Source organism: Balaenoptera borealis (assembly GCF_965194805.1).
Source record: "Balaenoptera borealis genome assembly, chromosome: 3".
NCBI lineage: Eukaryota > Metazoa > Chordata > Mammalia > Artiodactyla > Balaenopteridae > Balaenoptera > Balaenoptera borealis.
In genome coordinates this window covers 97,400,532-97,417,945 of record NC_138866.1, presented here as the reverse complement: position 1 = coordinate 97,417,945, position 17,414 = coordinate 97,400,532, and positions in this window count along the sequence as shown.

Sequence of the window (17,414 nt, the reverse complement as noted above, 5' to 3'; positions counted from 1 at the left end):
TTTATCCATTTTCCTTTTTTTTTAAAAGAGCGTGAGTAAAACTTAACTCTTCATACTCTCTTCTTGAAACCTTTGCCTGTTTTGAATTTTTTTGTCCATTCCCTACTTCAGCACAATTTTTTAGGGCAGGTGTCCTTTACAGCCCTGAGTCCTTGGGAATGTTAAGTGACCATTAGCTGTGAGTTTAAAGCTGCTCCTGCAGGGAAAGGTCAGAAGGTGGCAGCATTTCTCCTTTACCAAATTTGGTTACTGGGGAAACAGAGCCTTAATGGAAGTGGTGTTCTAGGTTGTAAATTAGAATGGAATGTGCCAGGAAAAAGCCCTGTAAGTTTATGTCTCATTACTTCTTGTTCATATTTGTAATTTACTTTTGATTTTTTATCCCAGCAAATTTGATTACAATGGTTTGTTTGTTCTAGGTGTGCAAGATGTGGTTCTTTCACACATATACGTGTATCTATTCTTCCTCGCGTCCTTTTTCCATGTAGGTTATGACACAATGTTGAGTAGTCTCTCTCCTGGTCTTCCGTACGTCTTTGGTGATTATATATTTCACATGGTTTGTATATCTCTGTTAACCCCAATATGGTAATGTAGCCAATCCTCATCCCTTTCTATTTGGTGAACCATAAGTTTTTTAATGAATCTGTGGTTGCCTTTCTCTGTGGAAATATCTTCATTGGTATCAATTTTTAAGTAACTCCTAAAAGTGATATGATAGGATATGTGTCTTTTGCTTTCTCACTTACTACACGTGGCGTGATTACGTCTAGACTCATCTATGGTGCTGCAAATGGCATTGTTTCACTTTTTTCACTAGCGAATATTCCATCTGTACATGGAGGAGTTCTTCTTTGTCCACCCATCTGTTGGTGGACTTTTTGGTTACTTCCATATCTTGGCTATTGTAATACTGTGCCATGCAGATTTGCCTGCCTGTGTCTTTGCAATTCTCTCTTCTTAGATTTTAGGTCGAGGAGTGGGCCTGCTGGATCATATGGTAGCTCAACGTTGACCTTTTTAAGGCACATCCGTTCTGTTCTCATTCGTGGTGGTTTCCAAGTTACGTCCCACTCGAAGTTGAGGGTGTGCATTTCTCCACAACACCTTCAGCATTTATTGTTTGTAGTTTTCTTGCTGATGGTTATTCTGACAAGTGTGAGCTGATACCTCTCTGTGGTTGAAATCGCACGTGCCTCATAATCCGTTGAAATTGAGCTTTAAGGCATGTCCTTTGTATTTTGCAAGCTGTGATTACCCCTTAGTTCTTCAAAGTGTTCTCTTAAAGTATGTGTCACATTTTGAAATGTTTTGGCCATTACCTCCCTCAAGACATTTTGAGGGCAGGTTTCATTTACAGTTCTGCAGTACTTGTTCCTATGAAATGACCATTAGCACAGCCTTTAAAGCTGCTTTTGCAGGTAACTGCCAGAGGGTGGCAGCCTTTCTATGTTCCCCACCCTGGTACCTAGGGAAAAGCCCTTGCGGCCTGTGGTGTTTCTCGGTTATAAATTAGAGTGGAGTGTGCCCAGACAAACCCACACAAGCTGATGTCTCCTTACTTTTGTTGGTTTTTTTAAATTTACTTTTTATTTTTTATTGGAGTAATTTTCCACTGTGTACGTGGACCACTTCTACTTTGTGCATTCCTCGGTTGATGGACATTTTCATTGCTTCCAAGTGTTGGCTATGGTAAATATTGTTGGAGTGCAGGATTGCCAGCCTGTGACTTTTTAATTCTCATTTTCTCAGGTGATAGGCCCAGCAGTGGTTGGGATTGATTGACTGGTAGCACCGTGTTACCCTTTTCAAAGCACCTTCTTTGTGTTTTCATTAGTGGCTCTTACCACGTCCCCCTTAGAATCGAGGGTACGCATTTCTCCACAATCGCTTCAGCATTTATTGTTTGCAGCATTTATGCTAACGGCCCTTCTGGCTGCTGTGAGCTGATAGGTGTTTGTAATTTGGGTTTGCATGTCTTTGAAAATTCGTAAAACTCATCATTTTTCTCTGCCGTGTTCTTTTCTGTTAAAAAAAGGAAACAATTGGGAGTACAATATAACGCTTGCAATTGTCTTCTTGGAAGGTTGCCCTCTTTTGAATTTTTTGGTCGATTTTCCACCCCAGAATTTTTTTAGAGAGCAGGTGTCATTTACCGAACTGCAAGTTTGGTGACTATTTAGTGACCTTTGGCAATGGATTTAAAGCTGCTGTTGTGGGAAGTGGCCTCAAGGAGGCAGCATTTCTCCATTCCCAAATCTGGGTACGAGGGCAGCAGAGTCTTTCTGGAAGTCGTGTTCCTAGGTTGTAAATTACATTGGAATGTGCATGGAGAAACCCCCATAAGATTATGTCTCATTATTTCTTCTTGGTTTTAAAATTTTTTTTTAATTGGGGTAAAGCTTAGAATATTGTTTCTCCTAGGTGTACACGATCTGGTTCATTTGTACATTATATATGTCTATTCAAGTACAGATCCTCTTCCCATGTAAAATGTTACTGAGGGTTCCGCAGACCTCCCTTGCTATATGGTCGGTCTTTTTGATATATGTATATAATATGTGTTTGTATACATATAGTAACACTAATCTTAATTTATCCATTCCCCCCACCTTTCCTTTTAGATGAGCATAGTTTGTTTTCTAAGTCTGTGGGTGTCTTTCTCTGTGGAAATACGTTCATTTGTGTCAGTTATTAGATAACGCCTATAAGTGATATCATAGAATATAGGTCTTTTGCTTTCCGACTTACCTCATGTTTCGTGATTATCTCCAGACTCATTTGTGGTGCCTCAGAGAGCAATGGTTCATTGTCTTCCATGGCTAATATTCCATTGTGTACATGGACCACTTCTTCTTTATCCATTCACCTCTTGTTGGACATTTTGATTGCTTCACTTTCTTGGCTATTGTGAATAAGGCTGCACTGCAGCTTTTGCGGCCTGTGTCTTCTCGATTCTTGTCTTCTCAGGTGAGAGGTCCAATGGTGCGCCTGCTGGATTGAATGGTACCTCCATTTTTACTTTTAAACACAGCTCCTTTCTGTTCTCATTATTGGCTGTTACCCCTTTACGTCTCACCAGCAGGTAGAGGGTACACAGTTCCCTAAAACCCCTTCAGCATTTATTGTCTGTAGACTTTTTGCTGCTGGTCAGTCGACTGGTGTAAGTTGAAACTTTTTGTAGATTAGATTGCATGGGTCTAACACTCCCTGAGGTTGAGCTTTTATCCATTTTCCTTTTTTTTTTAAAAGAGCGTGAGTAAAACTTAACTCTTCATACTCTCTTCTTGAAACCTTTGCCTGTTTTGAATTTTTTTGTCCATTCCCTACTTCAGCACAATTTTTTAGGGCAGGTGTCCTTTACAGCCCTGAGTCCTTGGGAATGTTAAGTGACCATTAGCTGTGAGTTTAAAGCTGCTCCTGCAGGGAAAGGTCAGAAGGTGGCAGCATTTCTCCTTTACCAAATTTGGTTACTGGGGAAACAGAGCCTTAATGGAAGTGGTGTTCTAGGTTGTAAATTAGAATGGAATGTGCCAGGAAAAAGCCCTGTAAGTTTATGTCTCATTACTTCTTGTTCATATTTGTAATTTACTTTTGATTTTTTATCCCAGCAAATTTGATTACAATGGTTTGTTTGTTCTAGGTGTGCAAGATGTGGTTCTTTCACACATATACGTGTATCTATTCTTCCTCGCGTCCTTTTTCCATGTAGGTTATGACACAATGTTGAGTAGTCTCTCTCCTGGTCTTCCGTACGTCTTTGGTGATTATATATTTCACATGGTTTGTATATCTCTGTTAACCCCAATATGGTAATGTAGCCAATCCTCATCCCTTTCTATTTGGTGAACCATAAGTTTTTTAATGAATCTGTGGTTGCCTTTCTCTGTGGAAATATCTTCATTGGTATCAATTTTTAAGTAACTCCTAAAAGTGATATGATAGGATATGTGTCTTTTGCTTTCTCACTTACTACACGTGGCGTGATTACGTCTAGACTCATCTATGGTGCTGCAAATGGCATTGTTTCACTTTTTTCACTAGCGAATATTCCATCTGTACATGGAGGAGTTCTTCTTTGTCCACCCATCTGTTGGTGGACTTTTTGGTTACTTCCATATCTTGGCTATTGTAATACTGTGCCATGCAGATTTGCCTGCCTGTGTCTTTGCAATTCTCTCTTCTTAGATTTTAGGTCGAGGAGTGGGCCTGCTGGATCATATGGTAGCTCAACGTTGACCTTTTTAAGGCACATCCGTTCTGTTCTCATTCGTGGCGGTTTCCAAGTTACGTCCCACTCGAAGTTGAGGGTGTGCATTTCTCCACAACACCTTCAGCATTTATTGTTTGTAGTTTTCTTGCTGATGGTTATTCTGACAAGTGTGAGCTGATACCTCTCTGTGGTTGAAATCGCACGTGCCTCATAATCCGTTGAAATTGAGCTTTAAGGCATGTCCTTTGTATTTTGCAAGCTGTGATTACCCCTTAGTTCTTCAAAGTGTTCTCTTAAAGTATGTGTCACATTTTGAAATGTTTTGGCCATTACCTCCCTCAAGACATTTTGAGGGCAGGTTTCATTTACAGTTCTGCAGTACTTGTTCCTATGAAATGACCATTAGCACAGCCTTTAAAGCTGCTTTTGCAGGTAACTGCCAGAGGGTGGCAGCCTTTCTATGTTCCCCACCCTGGTACCTAGGGAAAAGCCCTTGCGGCCTGTGGTGTTTCTCGGTTATAAATTAGAGTGGAGTGTGCCCAGACAAACCCACACAAGCTGATGTCTCCTTACTTTTGTTGTTTTTTTTAAATTTACTTTTTATTTTTTATTGGAGTAATTTTCCACTGTGTACGTGGACCACTTCTACTTTGTGCATTCCTCGGTTGATGGACATTTTCATTGCTTCCAAGTGTTGGCTATGGTAAATATTGTTGGAGTGCAGGATTGCCAGCCTGTGACTTTTTAATTCTCATTTTCTCAGGTGATAGGCCCAGCAGTGGTTGGGATTGATTGACTGGTAGCACCGTGTTACCCTTTTCAAAGCACCTTCTTTGTGTTTTCATTAGTGGCTCTTACCACGTCCCCCTTAGAATCGAGGGTACGCATTTCTCCACAATCGCTTCAGCATTTATTGTTTGCAGCATTTATGCTAACGGCCCTTCTGGCTGCTGTGAGCTGATAGGTGTTTGTAATTTGGGTTTGCATGTCTTTGAAAATTCGTAAAACTCATCATTTTTCTCTGCCGTTTTCTTTTCTCTTAAAAAAAGGAAACAATTGGGAGTACAATATAACGCTTGCAATTGTCTTCTTGGAAGGTTGCCCTCTTTTGAATTTTTTGGTCGATTTTCCACCCCAGAATTTTTTTAGAGAGCAGGTGTCATTTACCGAACTGCAAGTTTGGTGACTATTTAGTGACCTTTGGCAATGGATTTAAAGCTGCTGTTGTGGGAAGTGGCCTCAAGGAGGCAGCATTTCTCCATTCCCAAATCTGGGTACGAGGGCAGCAGAGTCTTTCTGGAAGTCGTGTTCCTAGGTTGTAAATTACATTGGAATGTGCATGGAGAAACCCCCATAAGATTATGTCTCATTATTTCTTCTTGGTTTTAAATTTTTTTTTAATTGGGGTAAAGCTTAGAATATTGTTTCTCCTAGGTGTACACGATCTGGTTCATTTGTACATTATATATGTCTATTCAAGTACAGATCCTCTTCCCATGTAAAATGTTACTGAGGGTTCCGCAGACCTCCCTTGCTATATGGTCGGTCTTTTTGATATATGTATATAATATGTGTTTGTATACATATAGTAACACTAATCTTAATTTATCCATTCCCCCCACCTTTCCTTTTAGATGAGCATAGTTTGTTTTCTAAGTCTGTGGGTGTCTTTCTCTGTGGAAATACGTTCATTTGTGTCAGTTATTAGATAACGCCTATAAGTGATATCATAGAATATAGGTCTTTTGCTTTCCGACTTACCTCATGTTTCGTGATTATCTCCAGACTCATTTGTGGTGCCTCAGAGAGCAATGGTTCATTGTCTTCCATGGCTAATATTCCATTGTGTACATGGACCACTTCTTCTTTATCCATTCACCTCTTGTTGGACATTTTGATTGCTTCACTTTCTTGGCTATTGTGAATAAGGCTGCACTGCAGCTTTTGCGGCCTGTGTCTTCTCGATTCTTGTCTTCTCAGGTGAGAGGTCCAATGGTGCGCCTGCTGGATTGAATGGTACCTCCATTTTTACTTTTAAACACAGCTCCTTTCTGTTCTCATTATTGGCTGTTACCCCTTTACGTCTCACCAGCAGGTAGAGGGTACACAGTTCCCTAAAACCCCTTCAGCATTTATTGTCTGTAGACTTTTTGCTGCTGGTCAGTCGACTGGTGTAAGTTGAAACTTTTTGTAGATTAGATTGCATGGGTCTAACACTCCCTGAGGTTGAGCTTTTATCCATTTTCCTTTTTTTTTTAAAAGAGCGTGAGTAAAACTTAACTCTTCATACTCTCTTCTTGAAACCTTTGCCTGTTTTGAATTTTTTTGTCCATTCCCTACTTCAGCACAATTTTTTAGGGCAGGTGTCCTTTACAGCCCTGAGTCCTTGGGAATGTTAAGTGACCATTAGCTGTGAGTTTAAAGCTGCTCCTGCAGGGAAAGGTCAGAAGGTGGCAGCATTTCTCCTTTACCAAATTTGGTTACTGGGGAAACAGAGCCTTAATGGAAGTGGTGTTCTAGGTTGTAAATTAGAATGGAATGTGCCAGGAAAAAGCCCTGTAAGTTTATGTCTCATTACTTCTTGTTCATATTTGTAATTTACTTTTGATTTTTTATCCCAGCAAATTTGATTACAATGGTTTGTTTGTTCTAGGTGTGCAAGATGTGGTTCTTTCACACATATACGTGTATCTATTCTTCCTCGCGTCCTTTTTCCATGTAGGTTATGACACAATGTTGAGTAGTCTCTCTCCTGGTCTTCCGTACGTCTTTGGTGATTATATATTTCACATGGTTTGTATATCTCTGTTAACCCCAATATGGTAATGTAGCCAATCCTCATCCCTTTCTATTTGGTGAACCATAAGTTTTTTAATGAATCTGTGGTTGCCTTTCTCTGTGGAAATATCTTCATTGGTATCAATTTTTAAGTAACTCCTAAAAGTGATATGATAGGATATGTGTCTTTTGCTTTCTCACTTACTACACGTGGCGTGATTACGTCTAGACTCATCTATGGTGCTGCAAATGGCATTGTTTCACTTTTTTCACTAGCGAATATTCCATCTGTACATGGAGGAGTTCTTCTTTGTCCACCCATCTGTTGGTGGACTTTTTGGTTACTTCCATATCTTGGCTATTGTAATACTGTGCCATGCAGATTTGCCTGCCTGTGTCTTTGCAATTCTCTCTTCTTAGATTTTAGGTCGAGGAGTGGGCCTGCTGGATCATATGGTAGCTCAACGTTGACCTTTTTAAGGCACATCCGTTCTGTTCTCATTCGTGGTGGTTTCCAAGTTACGTCCCACTCGAAGTTGAGGGTGTGCATTTCTCCACAACACCTTCAGCATTTATTGTTTGTAGTTTTCTTGCTGATGGTTATTCTGACAAGTGTGAGCTGATACCTCTCTGTGGTTGAAATCGCACGTGCCTCATAATCCGTTGAAATTGAGCTTTAAGGCATGTCCTTTGTATTTTGCAAGCTGTGATTACCCCTTAGTTCTTCAAAGTGTTCTCTTAAAGTATGTGTCACATTTTGAAATGTTTTGGCCATTACCTCCCTCAAGACATTTTGAGGGCAGGTTTCATTTACAGTTCTGCAGTACTTGTTCCTATGAAATGACCATTAGCACAGCCTTTAAAGCTGCTTTTGCAGGTAACTGCCAGAGGGTGGCAGCCTTTCTATGTTCCCCACCCTGGTACCTAGGGAAAAGCCCTTGCGGCCTGTGGTGTTTCTCGGTTATAAATTAGAGTGGAGTGTGCCCAGACAAACCCACACAAGCTGATGTCTCCTTACTTTTGTTGGTTTTTTTAAATTTACTTTTTATTTTTTATTGGAGTAATTTTCCACTGTGTACGTGGACCACTTCTACTTTGTGCATTCCTCGGTTGATGGACATTTTCATTGCTTCCAAGTGTTGGCTATGGTAAATATTGTTGGAGTGCAGGATTGCCAGCCTGTGACTTTTTAATTCTCATTTTCTCAGGTGATAGGCCCAGCAGTGGTTGGGATTGATTGACTGGTAGCACCGTGTTACCCTTTTCAAAGCACCTTCTTTGTGTTTTCATTAGTGGCTCTTACCACGTCCCCCTTAGAATCGAGGGTACGCATTTCTCCACAATCGCTTCAGCATTTATTGTTTGCAGCATTTATGCTAACGGCCCTTCTGGCTGCTGTGAGCTGATAGGTGTTTGTAATTTGGGTTTGCATGTCTTTGAAAATTCGTAAAACTCATCATTTTTCTCTGCCGTGTTCTTTTCTGTTAAAAAAAGGAAACAATTGGGAGTACAATATAACTCTTGCAATTGTCTTCTTGGAAGGTTGCCCTCTTTTGAATTTTTTGGTCGATTTTCCACCCCAGAATTTTTTTAGAGAGCAGGTGTCATTTACCGAACTGCAAGTTTGGTGACTATTTAGTGACCTTTGGCAATGGATTTAAAGCTGCTGTTGTGGGAAGTGGCCTCAAGGAGGCAGCATTTCTCCATTCCCAAATCTGGGTACGAGGGCAGCAGAGTCTTTCTGGAAGTCGTGTTCCTAGGTTGTAAATTACATTGGAATGTGCATGGAGAAACCCCCATAAGATTATGTCTCATTATTTCTTCTTGGTTTTAAAATTTTTTTTAATTGGGGTAAAGCTTAGAATATTGTTTCTCCTAGGTGTACACGATCTGGTTCATTTGTACATTATATATGTCTATTCAAGTACAGATCCTCTTCCCATGTAAAATGTTACTGAGGGTTCCGCAGACCTCCCTTGCTATATGGTCGGTCTTTTTGATATATGTATATAATATGTGTTTGTATACATATAGTAACACTAATCTTAATTTATCCATTCCCCCCACCTTTCCTTTTAGATGAGCATAGTTTGTTTTCTAAGTCTGTGGGTGTCTTTCTCTGTGGAAATACGTTCATTTGTGTCAGTTATTAGATAACGCCTATAAGTGATATCATAGAATATAGGTCTTTTGCTTTCCGACTTACCTCATGTTTCGTGATTATCTCCAGACTCATTTGTGGTGCCTCAGAGAGCAATGGTTCATTGTCTTCCATGGCTAATATTCCATTGTGTACATGGACCACTTCTTCTTTATCCATTCACCTCTTGTTGGACATTTTGATTGCTTCACTTTCTTGGCTATTGTGAATAAGGCTGCACTGCAGCTTTTGCGGCCTGTGTCTTCTCGATTCTTGTCTTCTCAGGTGAGAGGTCCAATGGTGCGCCTGCTGGATTGAATGGTACCTCCATTTTTACTTTTAAACACAGCTCCTTTCTGTTCTCATTATTGGCTGTTACCCCTTTACGTCTCACCAGCAGGTAGAGGGTACACAGTTCCCTAAAACCCCTTCAGCATTTATTGTCTGTAGACTTTTTGCTGCTGGTCAGTCGACTGGTGTAAGTTGAAACTTTTTGTAGATTAGATTGCATGGGTCTAACACTCCCTGAGGTTGAGCTTTTATCCATTTTCCTTTTTTTTTTAAAAGAGCGTGAGTAAAACTTAACTCTTCATACTCTCTTCTTGAAACCTTTGCCTGTTTTGAATTTTTTTGTCCATTCCCTACTTCAGCACAATTTTTTAGGGCAGGTGTCCTTTACAGCCCTGAGTCCTTGGGAATGTTAAGTGACCATTAGCTGTGAGTTTAAAGCTGCTCCTGCAGGGAAAGGTCAGAAGGTGGCAGCATTTCTCCTTTACCAAATTTGGTTACTGGGGAAACAGAGCCTTAATGGAAGTGGTGTTCTAGGTTGTAAATTAGAATGGAATGTGCCAGGAAAAAGCCCTGTAAGTTTATGTCTCATTACTTCTTGTTCATATTTGTAATTTACTTTTGATTTTTTATCCCAGCAAATTTGATTACAATGGTTTGTTTGTTCTAGGTGTGCAAGATGTGGTTCTTTCACACATATACGTGTATCTATTCTTCCTCGCGTCCTTTTTCCATGTAGGTTATGACACAATGTTGAGTAGTCTCTCTCCTGGTCTTCCGTACGTCTTTGGTGATTATATATTTCACATGGTTTGTATATCTCTGTTAACCCCAATATGGTAATGTAGCCAATCCTCATCCCTTTCTATTTGGTGAACCATAAGTTTTTTAATGAATCTGTGGTTGCCTTTCTCTGTGGAAATATCTTCATTGGTATCAATTTTTAAGTAACTCCTAAAAGTGATATGATAGGATATGTGTCTTTTGCTTTCTCACTTACTACACGTGGCGTGATTACGTCTAGACTCATCTATGGTGCTGCAAATGGCATTGTTTCACTTTTTTCACTAGCGAATATTCCATCTGTACATGGAGGAGTTCTTCTTTGTCCACCCATCTGTTGGTGGACTTTTTGGTTACTTCCATATCTTGGCTATTGTAATACTGTGCCATGCAGATTTGCCTGCCTGTGTCTTTGCAATTCTCTCTTCTTAGATTTTAGGTCGAGGAGTGGGCCTGCTGGATCATATGGTAGCTCAACGTTGACCTTTTTAAGGCACATCCGTTCTGTTCTCATTCGTGGCGGTTTCCAACTTACGTCCCACTCGAAGTTGAGGGTGTGCATTTCTCCACAACACCTTCAGCATTTATTGTTTGTAGTTTTCTTGCTGATGGTTATTCTGACAAGTGTGAGCTGATACCTCTCTGTGGTTGAAATCGCACGTGCCTCATAATCCGTTGAAATTGAGCTTTAAGGCATGTCCTTTGTATTTTGCAAGCTGTGATTACCCCTTAGTTCTTCAAAGTGTTCTCTTAAAGTATGTGTCACATTTTGAAATGTTTTGGCCATTACCTCCCTCAAGACATTTTGAGGGCAGGTTTCATTTACAGTTCTGCAGTACTTGTTCCTATGAAATGACCATTAGCACAGCCTTTAAAGCTGCTTTTGCAGGTAACTGCCAGAGGGTGGCAGCCTTTCTATGTTCCCCACCCTGGTACCTAGGGAAAAGCCCTTGCGGCCTGTGGTGTTTCTCGGTTATAAATTAGAGTGGAGTGTGCCCAGACAAACCCACACAAGCTGATGTCTCCTTACTTTTGTTGGTTTTTTTAAATTTACTTTTTATTTTTTATTGGAGTAATTTTCCACTGTGTACGTGGACCACTTCTACTTTGTGCATTCCTCGGTTGATGGACATTTTCATTGCTTCCAAGTGTTGGCTATGGTAAATATTGTTGGAGTGCAGGATTGCCAGCCTGTGACTTTTTAATTCTCATTTTCTCAGGTGATAGGCCCAGCAGTGGTTGGGATTGATTGACTGGTAGCACCGTGTTACCCTTTTCAAAGCACCTTCTTTGTGTTTTCATTAGTGGCTCTTACCACGTCCCCCTTAGAATCGAGGGTACGCATTTCTCCACAATCGCTTCAGCATTTATTGTTTGCAGCATTTATGCTAACGGCCCTTCTGGCTGCTGTGAGCTGATAGGTGTTTGTAATTTGGGTTTGCATGTCTTTGAAAATTCGTAAAACTCATCATTTTTCTCTGCCGTTTTCTTTTCTCTTAAAAAAAGGAAACAATTGGGAGTACAATATAACGCTTGCAATTGTCTTCTTGGAAGGTTGCCCTCTTTTGAATTTTTTGGTCGATTTTCCACCCCAGAATTTTTTTAGAGAGCAGGTGTCATTTACCGAACTGCAAGTTTGGTGACTATTTAGTGACCTTTGGCAATGGATTTAAAGCTGCTGTTGTGGGAAGTGGCCTCAAGGAGGCAGCATTTCTCCATTCCCAAATCTGGGTACGAGGGCAGCAGAGTCTTTCTGGAAGTCGTGTTCCTAGGTTGTAAATTACATTGGAATGTGCATGGAGAAACCCCCATAAGATTATGTCTCATTATTTCTTCTTGGTTTTAAAATTTTTTTTTAATTGGGGTAAAGCTTAGAATATTGTTTCTCCTAGGTGTACACGATCTGGTTCATTTGTACATTATATATGTCTATTCAAGTACAGATCCTCTTCCCATGTAAAATGTTACTGAGGGTTCCGCAGACCTCCCTTGCTATATGGTCGGTCTTTTTGATATATGTATATAATATGTGTTTGTATACATATAGTAACACTAATCTTAATTTATCCATTCCCCCCACCTTTCCTTTTAGATGAGCATAGTTTGTTTTCTAAGTCTGTGGGTGTCTTTCTCTGTGGAAATACGTTCATTTGTGTCAGTTATTAGATAACGCCTATAAGTGATATCATAGAATATAGGTCTTTTGCTTTCCGACTTACCTCATGTTTCGTGATTATCTCCAGACTCATTTGTGGTGCCTCAGAGAGCAATGGTTCATTGTCTTCCATGGCTAATATTCCATTGTGTACATGGACCACTTCTTCTTTATCCATTCACCTCTTGTTGGACATTTTGATTGCTTCACTTTCTTGGCTATTGTGAATAAGGCTGCACTGCAGCTTTTGCGGCCTGTGTCTTCTCGATTCTTGTCTTCTCAGGTGAGAGGTCCAATGGTGCGCCTGCTGGATTGAATGGTACCTCCATTTTTACTTTTAAACACAGCTCCTTTCTGTTCTCATTATTGGCTGTTACCCCTTTACGTCTCACCAGCAGGTAGAGGGTACACAGTTCCCTAAAACCCCTTCAGCATTTATTGTCTGTAGACTTTTTGCTGCTGGTCAGTCGACTGGTGTAAGTTGAAACTTTTTGTAGATTAGATTGCATGGGTCTAACACTCCCTGAGGTTGAGCTTTTATCCATTTTCCTTTTTTTTTTAAAAGAGCGTGAGTAAAACTTAACTCTTCATACTCTCTTCTTGAAACCTTTGCCTGTTTTGAATTTTTTTGTCCATTCCCTACTTCAGCACAATTTTTTAGGGCAGGTGTCCTTTACAGCCCTGAGTCCTTGGGAATGTTAAGTGACCATTAGCTGTGAGTTTAAAGCTGCTCCTGCAGGGAAAGGTCAGAAGGTGGCAGCATTTCTCCTTTACCAAATTTGGTTACTGGGGAAACAGAGCCTTAATGGAAGTGGTGTTCTAGGTTGTAAATTAGAATGGAATGTGCCAGGAAAAAGCCCTGTAAGTTTATGTCTCATTACTTCTTGTTCATATTTGTAATTTACTTTTGATTTTTTATCCCAGCAAATTTGATTACAATGGTTTGTTTGTTCTAGGTGTGCAAGATGTGGTTCTTTCACACATATACGTGTATCTATTCTTCCTCGCGTCCTTTTTCCATGTAGGTTATGACACAATGTTGAGTAGTCTCTCTCCTGGTCTTCCGTACGTCTTTGGTGATTATATATTTCACATGGTTTGTATATCTCTGTTAACCCCAATATGGTAATGTAGCCAATCCTCATCCCTTTCTATTTGGTGAACCATAAGTTTTTTAATGAATCTGTGGTTGCCTTTCTCTGTGGAAATATCTTCATTGGTATCAATTTTTAAGTAACTCCTAAAAGTGATATGATAGGATATGTGTCTTTTGCTTTCTCACTTACTACACGTGGCGTGATTACGTCTAGACTCATCTATGGTGCTGCAAATGGCATTGTTTCACTTTTTTCACTAGCGAATATTCCATCTGTACATGGAGGAGTTCTTCTTTGTCCACCCATCTGTTGGTGGACTTTTTGGTTACTTCCATATCTTGGCTATTGTAATACTGTGCCATGCAGATTTGCCTGCCTGTGTCTTTGCAATTCTCTCTTCTTAGATTTTAGGTCGAGGAGTGGGCCTGCTGGATCATATGGTAGCTCAACGTTGACCTTTTTAAGGCACATCCGTTCTGTTCTCATTCGTGGCGGTTTCCAACTTACGTCCCACTCGAAGTTGAGGGTGTGCATTTCTCCACAACACCTTCAGCATTTATTGTTTGTAGTTTTCTTGCTGATGGTTATTCTGACAAGTGTGAGCTGATACCTCTCTGTGGTTGAAATCGCACGTGCCTCATAATCCGTTGAAATTGAGCTTTAAGGCATGTCCTTTGTATTTTGCAAGCTGTGATTACCCCTTAGTTCTTCAAAGTGTTCTCTTAAAGTATGTGTCACATTTTGAAATGTTTTGGCCATTACCTCCCTCAAGACATTTTGAGGGCAGGTTTCATTTACAGTTCTGCAGTACTTGTTCCTATGAAATGACCATTAGCACAGCCTTTAAAGCTGCTTTTGCAGGTAACTGCCAGAGGGTGGCAGCCTTTCTATGTTCCCCACCCTGGTACCTAGGGAAAAGCCCTTGCGGCCTGTGGTGTTTCTCGGTTATAAATTAGAGTGGAGTGTGCCCAGACAAACCCACACAAGCTGATGTCTCCTTACTTTTGTTGGTTTTTTTAAATTTACTTTTTATTTTTTATTGGAGTAATTTTCCACTGTGTACGTGGACCACTTCTACTTTGTGCATTCCTCGGTTGATGGACATTTTCATTGCTTCCAAGTGTTGGCTATGGTAAATATTGTTGGAGTGCAGGATTGCCAGCCTGTGACTTTTTAATTCTCATTTTCTCAGGTGATAGGCCCAGCAGTGGTTGGGATTGATTGACTGGTAGCACCGTGTTACCCTTTTCAAAGCACCTTCTTTGTGTTTTCATTAGTGGCTCTTACCACGTCCCCCTTAGAATCGAGGGTACGCATTTCTCCACAATCGCTTCAGCATTTATTGTTTGCAGCATTTATGCTAACGGCCCTTCTGGCTGCTGTGAGCTGATAGGTGTTTGTAATTTGGGTTTGCATGTCTTTGAAAATTCGTAAAACTCATCATTTTTCTCTGCCGTTTTCTTTTCTCTTAAAAAAAGGAAACAATTGGGAGTACAATATAACGCTTGCAATTGTCTTCTTGGAAGGTTGCCCTCTTTTGAATTTTTTGGTCGATTTTCCACCCCAGAATTTTTTTAGAGAGCAGGTGTCATTTACCGAACTGCAAGTTTGGTGACTATTTAGTGACCTTTGGCAATGGATTTAAAGCTGCTGTTGTGGGAAGTGGCCTCAAGGAGGCAGCATTTCTCCATTCCCAAATCTGGGTACGAGGGCAGCAGAGTCTTTCTGGAAGTCGTGTTCCTAGGTTGTAAATTACATTGGAATGTGCATGGAGAAACCCCCATAAGATTATGTCTCATTATTTCTTCTTGGTTTTAAAATTTTTTTTTAATTGGGGTAAAGCTTAGAATATTGTTTCTCCTAGGTGTACACGATCTGGTTCATTTGTACATTATATATGTCTATTCAAGTACAGATCCTCTTCCCATGTAAAATGTTACTGAGGGTTCCGCAGACCTCCCTTGCTATATGGTCGGTCTTTTTGATATATGTATATAATATGTGTTTGTATACATATAGTAACACTAATCTTAATTTATCCATTCCCCCCACCTTTCCTTTTAGATGAGCATAGTTTGTTTTCTAAGTCTGTGGGTGTCTTTCTCTGTGGAAATACGTTCATTTGTGTCAGTTATTAGATAACGCCTATAAGTGATATCATAGAATATAGGTCTTTTGCTTTCCGACTTACCTCATGTTTCGTGATTATCTCCAGACTCATTTGTGGTGCCTCAGAGAGCAATGGTTCATTGTCTTCCATGGCTAATATTCCATTGTGTACATGGACCACTTCTTCTTTATCCATTCACCTCTTGTTGGACATTTTGATTGCTTCACTTTCTTGGCTATTGTGAATAAGGCTGCACTGCAGCTTTTGCGGCCTGTGTCTTCTCGATTCTTGTCTTCTCAGGTGAGAGGTCCAATGGTGCACCTGCTGGATTGAATGGTACCTCCATTTTTACTTTTAAACACAGCTCCTTTCTGTTCTCATTATTGGCTGTTACCCCTTTACGTCTCACCAGCAGGTAGAGGGTACACAGTTCCCTAAAACCCCTTCAGCATTTATTGTCTGTAGACTTTTTGCTGCTGGTCAGTCGACTGGTGTAAGTTGAAACTTTTTGTAGATTAGATTGCATGGGTCTAACACTCCCTGAGGTTGAGCTTTTATCCATTTTCCTTTTTTTTTTAAAAGAGCGTGAGTAAAACTTAACTCTTCATACTCTCTTCTTGAAACCTTTGCCTGTTTTGAATTTTTTTGTCCATTCCCTACTTCAGCACAATTTTTTAGGGCAGGTGTCCTTTACAGCCCTGAGTCCTTGGGAATGTTAAGTGACCATTAGCTGTGAGTTTAAAGCTGCTCCTGCAGGGAAAGGTCAGAAGGTGGCAGCATTTCTCCTTTACCAAATTTGGTTACTGGGGAAACAGAGCCTTAATGGAAGTGGTGTTCTAGGTTGTAAATTAGAATGGAATGTGCCAGGAAAAAGCCCTGTAAGTTTATGTCTCATTACTTCTTGTTCATATTTGTAATTTACTTTTGATTTTTTATCCCAGCAAATTTGATTACAATGGTTTGTTTGTTCTAGGTGTGCAAGATGTGGTTCTTTCACACATATACGTGTATCTATTCTTCCTCGCGTCCTTTTTCCATGTAGGTTATGACACAATGTTGAGTAGTCTCTCTCCTGGTCTTCCGTACGTCTTTGGTGATTATATATTTCACATGGTTTGTATATCTCTGTTAACCCCAATATGGTAATGTAGCCAATCCTCATCCCTTTCTATTTGGTGAACCATAAGTTTTTTAATGAATCTGTGGTTGCCTTTCTCTGTGGAAATATCTTCATTGGTATCAATTTTTAAGTAACTCCTAAAAGTGATATGATAGGATATGTGTCTTTTGCTTTCTCACTTACTACACGTGGCGTGATTACGTCTAGACTCATCTATGGTGCTGCAAATGGCATTGTTTCACTTTTTTCACTAGCGAATATTCCATCTGTACATGGAGGAGTTCTTCTTTGTCCACCCATCTGTTGGTGGACTTTTTGGTTACTTCCATATCTTGGCTATTGTAATACTGTGCCATGCAGATTTGCCTGCCTGTGTCTTTGCAATTCTCTCTTCTTAGATTTTAGGTCGAGGAGTGGGCCTGCTGGATCATATGGTAGCTCAACGTTGACCTTTTTAAGGCACATCCGTTCTGTTCTCATTCGTGGCGGTTTCCAAGTTACGTCCCACTCGAAGTTGAGGGTGTGCATTTCTCCACAACACCTTCAGCATTTATTGTTTGTAGTTTTCTTGCTGATGGTTATTCTGACAAGTGTGAGCTGATACCTCTCTGTGGTTGAAATCGCACGTGCCTCATAATCCGTTGAAATTGAGCTTTAAGGCATGTCCTTTGTATTTTGCAAGCTGTGATTACCCCTTAGTTCTTCAAAGTGTTCTCTTAAAGTATGTGTC